Source organism: Wyeomyia smithii, chromosome 3 (assembly GCF_029784165.1).
Source record: "Wyeomyia smithii strain HCP4-BCI-WySm-NY-G18 chromosome 3, ASM2978416v1, whole genome shotgun sequence".
Classification (NCBI taxonomy): Eukaryota; Metazoa; Arthropoda; class Insecta; order Diptera; family Culicidae; genus Wyeomyia; species Wyeomyia smithii.
Genome location: NC_073696.1, coordinates 38753874 through 38765793, shown reverse-complemented (window position 1 = coordinate 38765793; position 11920 = coordinate 38753874). Strand labels below are relative to the sequence as shown.

The following is an 11920-nucleotide window of genomic DNA, read 5'->3' as shown; positions in this document are numbered from 1 at the left end:
CGACGCGACAGGAAACCGTTCTTTGAACGCCCACACTTCTGAATGGAGTAGCTTCACTGTTTTTGTCATCACGGTTCGAGTTCGATTGACAAAGCCATCATTTTTTTTCAAATAATTCAGCAATCGTTTGAGAGCTCCTCTAGCAAATAAATAATCGCTTGTATTATCAATGCGTGCCTTTTTTTGTACGTTTTTTTTAGAACGGAGGGGGAAACCTCGTGAAAATCGCATCAAGAATTTGCTAAAAAGTATATAAAACGAGTTCTCCGCAATGACGACTATTTTTTGGCGAAAATACAAAATCACGTACATGAAAACTGCGTAGAACCCAAGTTAACTCCCTGAATCGTGGAAAAACTTGTTCATTCAAAAGCAAAAAAATTGAACAATTTGTAAAAAAACGGCGCAGAAAAAATTTCATTTTGATATTGTTACAACCCTTTTGTTGTGACGCAATCGAATATATATCCTTGTTTTTATCTGTTTCTTGATCATCTCCAGCGCCACCGTTTGTTCATTCGTCACTGTTTTGTTCTCTCTTTTTATCCGAGCAGAACCACTCTCACAATTCAATTTCGAGCAAATTCTCTCCCCGCTCATGGTGCGATGTTTTTCTGCCACCTGCTTTCAACTGTACCGCACCAGTAACCCACTGCACGCACGGTTGTATTTTGGCCATTCTCTGTTTTGCTCGCTCCATTCGTCGTGGTTTCATTCATGGGGCGGATGTTTTCCGGTCGCACACTGCCGCTGCCTCCGCGTGGACCCCGCAGATTTCCCGGTGTACAAGGCGGTCACATGGTTTTGAGTTCATCGAGATCGCACAGCATTCACCGTGATTCACTCGAAAGCCCGACTAGGAACCGAGCTGCAGGTCGGTGGCCAGACTCCCAACAGCCGAGGCAGATGTACTAGGCTGGACCTGCCGCAAGCCTACTAGCAGTATCTGATGTTGGTTCGTTTGGTACGGTACGTTACGAATGGTTCAGATGCACTCGAACGGTTGTTTTCCCAGGGCTGGTAAAGTACGCCCGTTCGATTTCGGCGTGATCCAAGGCGTTTGCTTCGTATGCTGGATGTAATGTAGTCCACATGCTGAAGGTTTTTTATTTTGCAAATTCATGCAGGGTCGTTCGGGTGATCTATAGGTTTCGGAATAAAAATCGAGTTTTGCGCGTGCTGCGTGTCGGTGAACGAGTGGCCATAAATCTGCACTCGCTGTAGGTTTAGAGATGCACAGTGCATTTCGCGGATAGAGTGAAGAACACTCTCCGGGCCCTATTGTGACGGGCAGAATAGTTTTTGTCACGTTTCCTTGATTAGTTTTTGGTTGACATTCGAATCTACATACGGGTGTGATTTACGATGTGATTGGAATGGAATGTTAGAGGAGGCTTCAAAGCTATCGAGTCAACTGCGAACTGGCGGTCAGCAGTGGTGGAATTCGTTTATGTTGTTTGGACCCAACGTACTAGAAATTGTCCCTTTTTGCAACGATGTCGCCGGTTCGAGTCCGATGGGAAGTTTATGTTTTCCAACCGAATTGATTATTTTTATTTTTGTTTTCCCCCCGGCGAAAAAGTAAATATGTGCTGGAAAGTCTGTAATTGATTTTACGACAAACAAACTCGATATAATAGATACGGATTTTTTTATTTGACTTCGATGTAGTGATTCATTTCGAGTGCTGTCTGCAAACGAAGTCTCAACTTGTAGCGGAGTGTCGATTTCGGAAGTCGCTTTGCGTGCCGCTATTAAAACGAATAGCGAAAGTTATTCTTTGGATCGTTGAATCGTTGGTCAGCCAGTAACGGGTTCTGTACTCTGCTTCCCAAAGTACCGTGACGATTTGGGTTGTGAAAGTTTGCAGTCATGCCTATTAAGGCATAAAAGGATTGAACCACATAATAACAAGGGTGGACTTGAAGGAAGAGGAGAAGAAGTCAAAAAATGCCACAAATTGTCCTTCGTTGTTTTTTTCCTGGCACAGTCAAGCACTGTCAGTTGAAGCAGAACTAGATGAAAAATTAGTTCTTATTAGCAGTCAACTCGGGTTAGACCCAAATTTACTAAATGGTTCATGAAGAGCTTGAGCAGTGCAGTGAACAGTGAAATTCGTGAATGACCTTACCATTGTTTTCGGGACACTGACGCAATTAATCTTCCCATGACTGGGTTATTTTTTGCTCAATTGAATCGAGGTTATATGAGTGAAACGTTGATAGTGCTGCGTGACGAAACTTAAGGGTGAAAAGGTTTTTTTACATGGAGCGTACAACTGGAGAAGATTTAGTGAGTTACAATCAAGCGTATATTTTTTTACGGAGTAAGACCACAAAAATAACTAATTTTATCGGTGTCGCAGTAGCTGTTACAACAAAAAGGTAAATATGCCTAGTGGCGAATGTGTATAATTGTATGGTAATGTTTGGGCTATGTGGGGCAGAAAACGTGAGGCAATCAATGTTGGGTCCTATCTAATGGCCTCGAACTGATTTGTATGATTCATTCGTGCGTGTCAGTGGCATAATAAATGTGACGAATTTATGGTGGCGAATGTGTAAATTCAATCTGAGATCGACACGTTGGGGTACAGTTTTTGTTACTGCCCTCAAAGCAGGTGTTGAAGCTTCATGTGTTATCTTAGAAAAATCAAACTTCAATGAATCGAAATTAAGCTGTAGTCAATATGTAATATGGGGATTTCGTATAAATGCACTTACTAATCAGGGAAACGACACCAAAACAAATAGTTTATGGATGATGTTAAAGGTTGCATGATTAGAATTCATATCGGTTGAATAGTGTTTACACAACATATTTTGAATGGAATATAAATTTTACTCATATAACCACAAATAAAAAACAATTCAACACTACCGATGTTGTTGTTCGTGGTGGCTAATTAGCTTTTACATCTATAATCATTGTAGCAACATTTTGGCACACACCACACTTCATTGATAGCAATGGTGGGAGTTTCCAACCATGAGGATAGAGATAATGCTTAACGCAAACTTGTACCGTCCTTGTTGTCGAACAGTTATTTTAAAGATATATTCCTCTTTTTCATCATTACCTTTGCCAGACGGTCACTACTGGTTTTCCGCTCGACGTTCCGGGATCCCAGGATCCGATAAACAGTGCTCACGGATACGTTTTCGTCCCGAAAGCGGCCTACTCTTTTCCTTGACCTTTATGTGTTAACGAAGAACCGTATAACGCGCTGGCGCACAGTGCACAGTGGTCCAAAAAGGCAATAAAAGGAACTAAATTCTATAGCGCCTATCACCTTCATCCTAGCTTAAAAGTGTCTTCGAAACAATTGTTTGTATAAATGACCCGCATAATCAAAAATTATCAAAAAGTATGAAAAGTATACTATACTAAAAATAAAAGAAATAACTTTTTTGTGTTGAGGGATAGAAGGATAGTTTATTTAGAAAAATTGTAGAGAATTCAAAAATATAAAACTTTGTTGAACAAATGAAAATCCTACCTTCTTACGGTACAAAGTTATAAAGTATATTACATGGAACTTACTTAAAAGTTAGTTTTTTGTACTTAACTTTTGTTAGTTACATTTTACACGAAAGTAATGTTCGGAGGAACCGTTAGGGCACACGAAACACATATTTTCGCCACAGGTCATATATCTTCAAGAGTTTTCCTTACAAAGTTATAATATATTTTAGCTTAATTTTTCGATAACTTCAAGAACGTATAGGTTAAAAAAGGGCAAGTAGAATCATGATGTCAATACTTTTCCTTGAAGTTATACTAAAGTACTATAAGCTTCTTTAAGTTTCATTTGTCCCAATCCACCCATTTTAGAGTACCGCGAGCATATGTAAAAAGTATGTAGTAGGTTTTCAACAAATGGTGAGTTGACAACCTGGAAGGAGCGTCAAACATAGCTTGGCCCTCACAAGTTCCTATCTCACAACTCCGCGAGTCATATGATTACACTAGACTGACGGTTGGAACATGGATACAACTGGTTGGTGTTGCCTGGGCAATGTTGTCATCCGACAATAGCTAGGTGAGAAGGTGCGACGCGATCATTGGCGCGTAAACCTTATTCCGGCGGTAGAGGAAATGCTTCGCAAACCTGAGCGTCTGTTCACCAAGATGGTGCGGCTCAAAACAGCGTCTGATCTCCATGTTAGGAGCGGCTGATCAACGTCCTGGTGGCAGCGTGGGACTCTAAACAGAGCTGACACGATGGTCCCCCGGCGAGACAGGGGGTTGGGGAAGGCCCAACAAGCCGCCCCGGAAAACAACATGTTACAAACAACGTAAGAGATAATACGGATCGGAACAATCGGCATAGACCTAGGCAACGAATTAAGGGCTACGATTGGAAACTTGGGACATGGAACTGCAAATCGCTCTGCTTTCCAGGATGCGACAGAATAATCTATGACGAGCTACATCCACGCAACTTCGAAGTCGTAGCGCTGCAGGAACTTTGTTGGACAGGACAGAAGGTATGGAGAAGCGGGCACCGGGCGGCTACTTTCTACCAGAGCTGTGGCACAACCAGCGAGCTGGGAACCGGCTTCATAGTACTGGGTAAGATGCGCTAACGCGTGATGGGGTGGCAGCCGATCAACGGAAGGATGTGCAAGTTGAGGATAAAGGGCCGGTCAACTACAGCATCATCAACGTGCACTGCCCACATGAAGGAAGACCCGATGACAAGAAGGAAGCGTTCTACGCGCAGCTGGAGCAGGTCTACGATAGCTGCCCGCGACGGGACGTGAAAATCGTTATTGGGGACATGAATGCTAAGGTAGGCCGGGAGGCAATGTACAGACCGGTAATCGGACCAGATAGCCTGCATGCCATGTCTAATGATAACGGCCATCGGTGCGTAAACTTTGCGGCCTCCCGTGGTATGGTAGTCCGAAGTACCTTCTTCCCCCGCAAAGATATCCACAAATCCACCTGGAGATCAACCGACCAACAGACAGAGATCCAAATCGACCACGTTCTAATCGACGGCAGGTTCTTCTCCGACATCATCAACGTTCGCACCTACCGCAGTGCGAATAAAGATTCGGACCACTACCTAGTAGCTGTGTGCATGCTCTCAAAACTATCGACGGTGTATAACACCCGCCGAAGTCGAACGCCGCGACCAAATATTGAGCAACTGCGGGACGCCGAGGCTTCACAGGAATACGCGCAGCAGCTGGAGGCAGTGCTACCCACGGAAGAGCAGCTTGGCGCAGCTACCCTTGAAGATGGCTGGAGAAGCATCCGATCCGCCATAGGTAGCACTGCTGCAGCGCTACTAGGTACAAGGGCCTCGAATCATAGAAATGACTGGTTTGACGGCGAATGCAAACGGTTAGTCGAGGAGAAGAATGCAGCACGGGCGAGAATGCTGCAACAACGTACGAGAGCGAACGTGGAACGATACCGACAGGCACGGAACAGCCAAAACTCAGTCCTCCGAAGGAAGAAGCGCCAGCAAGAGGACCGAGATCGCGTAGCAATGGAAGAGCTGTACCAAGCTAACGACACTCGGAAGTTCTACGAGAATCTGAACAGCTCCCGTAAAGGCTTCGTGCCGCAAGCCGATATGTGCAGGAGCTTGGACGGCAACCTCCTTACTGACGAGTGTGAGGTGATCGAAAAGTGGAGGCAGCACTTCGACGAGCATCTAAACGGCGATGCAGTAGAGCGCGAGGACGGTATGGCAACTGATCTTGGTGCACGAGCAGAAGACATCAGAATTCCAGCCCCCGATCTTCTGGAGGTGGAGGAGGAGATTGGTCGGCTGAAAAACAACAGAGCTGCTGGAGTGGACCAACTTCCCAGTGAGCTATTGAAATACGGTGGAGAAACACTGGCTAGAGCCGTGCACTGGGTCATTGTCAAGGTTTGGGAGGAAGAACAAGTACCGGAGGAGTGGATGGAGGGTATTGTGTGTCCCATCTACAAAAAGGGCGACAAACTGGAGTGCTGCAATTATCGGGCAATCACTCTGTTGAACGCCGTCTACAAGGTACTCTCCCAAATACTTTGCCGTCGACTATCGCCATTTGCGAATCAGTTCTGGGGCATTACCAGGCGGGATTTATTGGTGCCCGCGCCACCACGGATCAGATATTCGCGGTTCGGCAGGTTATGCAGAAATGCCGCGAATATAACGTGCCCACACATCATTTGTTCATCGATTTCAAATCGGCGTACGACACAATCGATCGGGACAAGCTATGGCAAATTATGCACGACTATGGTTTTCCGGACAAACTGACGCGGTTGGTCAAAGCGACGATGGATCGAGTGATGTGTGTAGTTCGTGTTTCGGGGGCACTCTCGAGCCTTTTCGAAACCCGGAGAGGGCTGAGGCAAGGTGATGGTCTCTCGTGCCTACTGTTCAACATTGCCCTGGAAGGTGTCATTAGAAAAGCGGGGATTAACACGAGTGGCACGATTTTCCAAAAGTCGGTTCAACTGTTTGGTTTCGCCGACGATATCGACATTGTGGCTCGGACCTTTGTGAAGATGGCGGATACGTACATCGGATTAAAGGCTGAAGCCAAAAAGATTGGACTGGTCAGCAATGCATCGAAGACGTAAGTACATGAAAGGAAGGGGTTCACGTGAAGACAGTAACAGTATCAGTAACCTCCCACCTCGAGTTAAAATTGGTAGTGATGAAATCGAGGTGGTCGATGAGTTCGTGTACCTGGGCTCATTGGTAACTGCCGACAACGATACCAGCAGAGAAATTCAACGGCGCATTATGGCAGGAAATCGTGCATACTTTAGTCTCCGAAGGACGCTTCGATCGAGTAGAATTCGCCGTCGCACCAAGTTAACCATCTACAAGACGCTGATCAGACCGGAAGTCCTCTACGGGCATGAGACATGGACTGTGCTTGGGGAGGACCAACGCACCCTTGCGGTCTTCGAGCGGAAGGTGTTGCGTACCATCTTCGGTGGACTGCAGATGGAAAACGGAGTGTGGAGAAGGCGAATGAACCACAAACTGCAGGAGCTGCTTGGGGAGCCATCTATCGTCCACATCGCTAAGATAGGTAGGCTGCGGTGGGCTGGGCATGTTGTAAGGATGTCAGACGACAGCCCGGTAAAGATGGTACTTGAAACCAATCCGTCAGGAACAAGACGGAGAGGTGCACAGCGGGCAAGGTGGATCGATCAGGTGGAAGACGACCTGCGGACCCTACGCAGACTGCAGAGCTGGCGAACTGCAGCCATGGACCGAGTGGAATGGAGACGACTCTTACGTACAGCAAAGGCCACACCACGGCTTGGGACTGTTTGGTAGTGTAAGGTAGGTTTTCATATATCAAAAATACTAACTTTTTTTGTGTTAAGAGATAGAGGAATGATTTATTCGGCAAAGTATTAGAACGTGCAAAAATATGAAACTTTGCTAAACAAACAAAATACCTATCTTCAGTTACAGTGTATTTTCTGTAAAAGTTACTTAAAAGTTATTTTTTTGCACTTAACTTTCGTTAGTTACATTTTACAAGAAAATGTTGTTCTAAAGAAGCATTTGAGCATACAAAACACACGTTTTTGTTGAAGGCCACACATCTCCAGGACTTTTCCTTAAAAAGTTATAGCATGTTTAAGCTTATTGTTTTCAAATAATTTAGGAACGTATCAAGTAAAAAGGGGCAAGTAGAATCATGATGTTAAAACTTTTTCTCGAAGTTTAGCTTAAGTTCTCATAACTGTATTAAGTTCCATCTGTCCCAATCCACTTAATCTTTATTCTATACGTTGTTAAAGTTATCGAAAAAATATGCTGAAATGTGCTATAACTTTGTAAGGAAAAGCCCTGGAGATGTGTGGTTTTTAACAAAAACGTGTGTTTTGTATGCCCAATTGCTTCTTTCAAACAATGTTTCCTAGTAAAATGTAACTAACAAAAGTTAATTGCAAAAAACTAACTTTTAAGTAACTTTCATAGAATATACTCTGTAACTCTGTACCTAATGAAGATAGAAATTTTATTTGTTCAGCAAAATTTCATTTTTTTGCACGTTCTAAAACTTTGCCGAATAAACTATTCCTCTATCTTTTAACACAAAAAAGTTAGTATATTTGATATATGAAAACCTACTGTAACATATGCTCGCCGCACTCTAATATGGGTGGATTGAGACAAATGGAACCTAAAGGAGTTTATAGTACTTCAATTGAACTTCAAGGAAAAGTATTGGCATCATGATTCCATTTGCCCCTTTTTAACCTATACGTTGTTGAAGTTATTGAAAAAATAAGCTAAAATATGATATAACTTTGTAAGGAATAGTCCTGGAGATATATGACCTTTGGCAAAAATGTGTGTTTTGTGTGTCCTAACAATTCCTCCGAACAATACTTTCGCGTAAAATGCAACTAACAAAAGTTAAGTACAAAAAATTAACTTTAAGGTAAGTTCCATGTAATATACTTTATAACTTTGTACCGAAAGAAGGTAGGATTTTCATTTGTTCAACATAGTTTCATATTTTTGAATTCTCTACAACTTTGCTGAATAAACTATTCTTCTATCTCTCAACACAAAAAAGTTATTTTTTTATTTTTAGTTTAGTAAACTTTTCATACTTTTTGACAATTTGCGATTATGCATTCACACAAACAATAGTTCCAAAGATTTTATTAAGCTGGGATAAAGATGAAAGGCGCGATGCAATTAAGTTCCACTTTTTGCCTTATTGGACCACTGTGCAGTGGTCGGAGGCTGAAAAAAACCTCGATTTTCCATGTCAATATTTTTGATGTTTTGCATTTGTGTAAATGACCTTTTCCCAAAGTTTCATGACAATCGGTTGAAATATTAATTTTTAATCGCACTTTGAATGTTGCTATATCAGACAATTTCGATGATTTCTATGTTTGAAATCAAAATTTTTAGCTCAACTTCAAATACCTGTAACTACCGCAGTTTTGATTCGATTTTGATTCAACAAGTTTAATTTTGAAGGGATATTTATGTTAATTTTGGTTGATTTTCAAGACTTTCCAAAAATATAACCAATTTCTCAATCGAGGTGAAACATATTGCAAGGAAGCCAAAAACATGTACTTCTAATTTCATTTTTACTGTACAATCTTGTGAAACAGTTCGGAACGATCGGATAGCCAACAATTAATGGAAAATTTATTGTTCTTTTCAGACTTTTGGGTCCCGTTTTGCACATAGTTGCTCATAGGGAGATATTTTGAAAATAAAATTATGGAGACGTATGGTGGTCAGTTGTAAAATGTTCAGTTTCGTATATTTAAACAACATGATTGACTGGGAAGTAGGGTATCGAACGACTTCGTCAGTGGTTTTCTTCGGCCCCCATTTGCATAAGATTACTGCAGAAAAACTGCCGAAGAAATCCACTGGCGAAGACGTTCGATACCCAAACCCGAAAAGAATCCAGCTGAGGCATCAAGTTATCGATCAATTTGTTTACTTTCCTCTATTAGCAAACTTTTTGAAAGAATAATTCTTAATAGAATGATAACACATATTAATGAGAACTCAATTTTTGCAAATGAGCAGTTTGGTTTTCGCCATGGGCATTCCACTACTCATCAGTTACTTAGAGTAACAAATATGATTCTAACTAATAAATTTGAAGGCTATTCGACTGGAGCAGCTCTACTAGATATAGAAAAGGCATTCGACAGTGTTTGGCATAAAGGTTTAATAGCTAAAATGTCAAATTTCAGTTTTCCGCTTTACCTTACAAAAATGATACAAAGTTATTTAACTGACCGCACTCTTCAGGTTAACTATCTAAATGGTAAATCTAATAGATTGCCTGTTAGAGCTGGTGTGCCTCAGGGGAGTATTTTGGATCCAATCTTATATAACATTTTTACTTCTGATCTTCCTGATTTACCACCAGGTTGTGAGAAATCTCTGTTTTGTGACGATACAAGCATTTCCGCAAAAGGAAAAAGCCTTCGTGTTATATGCAGTCGGCTACAAAAAAGTTTAGATATATTTTCTTCTAACTTGCATGGAATGGAAGATTTCCCCTAATGCTTCTAAAACACAGTTAATTATTTTTCCTCATAAGCCAAGAGTTTCATTTCTCAAACCCACCCATAACCACGTTATTAAGATGAACGTTGTGGTCTTAAATTGGTCTGATCAAGTTAAATACTTAGGGCTAATTTATGATAAGAATCTTACTTTCAAGGAGCACATTGAAAATATCCAGTCAAAGTGCAATAAGTATATCAAATGTTTATATCCTCTTATCAACAGGAATTCTAGACTTTGTCTCAAGAATAAACTGTTAATTTACAAATAAATTTTTAGGCCAGCAATGTTATATGCAGTTCCCATCTGGACAAGTTGTTATACAACCAGGAAGAAGACACTTTAAAGGATTCAGAATAAACTTTTGAAAGTGATTTTGAAGCGTCCTCCCTGGTTTAGCACGAACGAGCTACGTAGGCTCACTAATGTAGAAACATTAGAAAACATGTGAAGCCAAATTATCAACAAATTCCGACAAAAATCGTTGCAATCCTCAATTGCAACGATTAGCTCACTTTATAGTCAGTAAGATAGTTTTAGGTTTATTTAAGTTTTGTTGTGCTTCTCACTCTTCGACTACTCGACTGGATCAAGTGGTAAAATAAAACTACTTTCGAGCAAGATCGCGCCGAATAACCTATGGTCGAATATCGAACATTTTTGATTTGAATGAAACTTTGCACACGTATTTGGCTTAGCAAACTGAGCATTTTCAACAGATGGAGAGATTTTTTACACCCATGAGTTACATTCTAAAAGGGCGTATGCCTTTTGGCATAGTTTTTATTCGAAGCATTGTAGCCCAGAAACCGTTGGTTGTATAGAAAAACTGTCTGAGAATGAGTTGTAGGGAATTAAAAATGCATCATAAAAAAAATATACACTGTACAAAAAAATTTTTTTGACCAAAATAAATTAAAAATAAACATTAAATTTCAATTTAAAAAAAAGAGTTGAATATTTTTTCAATTTTTATTTTAAAAAATCACAGGAGGGTTGTGTGCAAGGCCACGACCGCAAGGTTGAAGTAGAATACTTTTACACAGCTCTACTTACGGCTGTAAGTTAACCTACGGCCGGCGTATCGGTTCGCGCCGCTTATCGCGTTTAGCCTGGCAGAGGCCTAATGCGCACGGCCAACACTATAGAAAGGTGTTTTCACATTGAAAATTAGACACGGCTTTATTGGAGTAAGTCAAATGCATCTACCGCTAATACCACCGCTATCGTACGAAAAATGACGCGCGTCTAAGAACACCCGAACTGTTTCGCCGTGCCGCTTCCATTTACTTCCTTATTACATCGGCCTTAGGGAAGTACCGGCTGCACCTACCGCTGAGGCTGTTACCATACTGCTACTGGTACCCAAAGCTATTAACTCTTCAAATTAAGGGTTTTATTTGTCCTCAAAAGAACAATTGTTCAATTCCATATCGGATATAATGCAATCGCATCTCTGTAATATTACCGACAGTAATATTCTTCTAAACAAAATGATCCTACTTTTCCATTAGAGAAAGTGCCGGCTGATGTACCGCAAAAATCTCGCCCGATCGCTCGCGTTGGCGTTCAGCCTGGCAGAGGCCTGAGACGTGGTGACCGTAATGACGTGGTGATTTGTTTAAGTTGAAGGCAGCCACAGGCGCGACCCGCTGCTATGGTCTGTTCCTGCTGAGTGCCGATATCTGCTGCTACTGCTGTCAACGTTGTGGACGGTCCATCCAGTTCACCTTCCGACTAATGAATGTAGCTAGTTTTCCCAGAAACACTCTTTTATAGCCGAAGGGTGCTACGTAATAGGCCACGCCTTTCAGTTCAGGTTTACCATTTCCTTATGTTCTTTAGACGAATTATTCCACAATTCGCATTTGATTTTTGTAT

At 41.7% G+C, this 11920-nt stretch overlaps 1 protein-coding gene across 2 annotated transcripts in view; it reads left to right on the top strand.

Moving 5' to 3' along the window:
* Nucleotides 1–957: 957 nt before the first annotated feature.
* The window catches only part of LOC129727715 (insulin-like growth factor-binding protein complex acid labile subunit), a 472653-nt gene continuing 461690 nt past the window's right edge, over nt 958–11920 (top strand). For both annotated transcript variants that reach the window (XM_055685798.1, XM_055685799.1), the window contains exon 1: nt 958–2384. The gene's annotated coding sequence lies outside the window, so the exon portion shown is untranslated. The remainder of the gene's footprint in view (nt 2385–11920) is intronic.